This window comes from Chinchilla lanigera, unplaced genomic scaffold, assembly GCF_000276665.1.
Source record: "Chinchilla lanigera isolate Chin_1 unplaced genomic scaffold, ChiLan1.0 scaffold00003, whole genome shotgun sequence".
In the NCBI taxonomy this organism is placed as follows: domain Eukaryota; kingdom Metazoa; phylum Chordata; class Mammalia; order Rodentia; family Chinchillidae; genus Chinchilla; species Chinchilla lanigera.
The window spans coordinates 32,356,285-32,357,522 of record NW_004955404.1 but is presented as its reverse complement, the minus strand read 5'-3'; positions in this window follow the sequence as shown (position 1 = coordinate 32,357,522).

Below are 1,238 nucleotides of genomic sequence, written 5' to 3'. Positions count from 1 at the left end.
TTTTGAGCAGTTTCATTTCCCTTTACTATATCTATTGTACCTTTTGGATCTTATTTGCTCATTTAGATTCTTACACTTGGGAGACGAGAAGATGTTTACACATAAGAATCTGATTTATTTCCCTCTGAGTATGGTTTCTAGTTGCATCCATTTATCTATAAAAGCCCTGAGTTTACCTTTCTTTATAGCTGAGTAGTACTCCATTGTACAAAAATAACAAATATTTTCTATCCATTCCTCAGTTCATGGGTGTTTGGGTTGTTTTCAAAATTTAGCTGTTATAAATTGTGCTGCTATAAGCAGGGGTGCACATATATCACTGTGGTATGATGTTTTTATTTCTTCTGGGAAACCCAGAAGGGGAATAGCTGGGTCAAATGGACATCTATTCCTAGTTTTCTAAGGAATCTCCAGACTGATTTTCACAGTGGTTGTCTAGAATTAATAAGCAAATTCAGTAGTGTAGCTGAATACAAAGTCAACATTCAAAAATTAATAACATTCCTGTACACAAACAACAAAGTCACTGGGAGAAATTAGGGAAACCACACCTTTCACAATAGCATCCAAAAACTTAAATACTTAGGAATAAATCTAACAAAGGAAGTAAAAGATCTATACATTGGAAATTACAATACTCTGAAAAAAGAGGTCGAGGAGGATTTCAGAAAATGGAAAAATATTCCTTGCTCATGGATAGGAAGAACCAATATTTTGAGAATGTCCATATTCCAAAAATTGTTATACCAATTTAATGGGTGAATATTATAACATTACTATTTTTTGAAAAGATTGTTCTCTCCATTGAGTTGGTGGCAGACCTTTCATAAAAGATGTAGATCTATTTTTAGATATTCTCTTTGGCATAAATGATTTATGTACTTAGCCAATACCACACTGATTTGAATTCTATAGACATAGAATATCTTAAAATGAGGTTGAAAATCCTCCGGATTTACTCTTTCTTCAAAACTGTTTTGACTTTTTCTTTGATTTCCCATATAAATTTGAAAATGAGTTTGTCTATGTCAAAAACTCTTGCTAGAATTTTGACTTTCCAAAATTGAGGCAAAATTGCATAATATCAATAATAAATTTTGGAGGAGTTACAGTCTTTAATTATACTGTGTCTTCCAGTCTACAAAGGGTGGGTCTCTCAATTTACTTGGCTCTTCTCTGACTTCTTTCAGCACATTCATAATAACCTATATGTATGCTTTGCTCATGCTTTATTAATT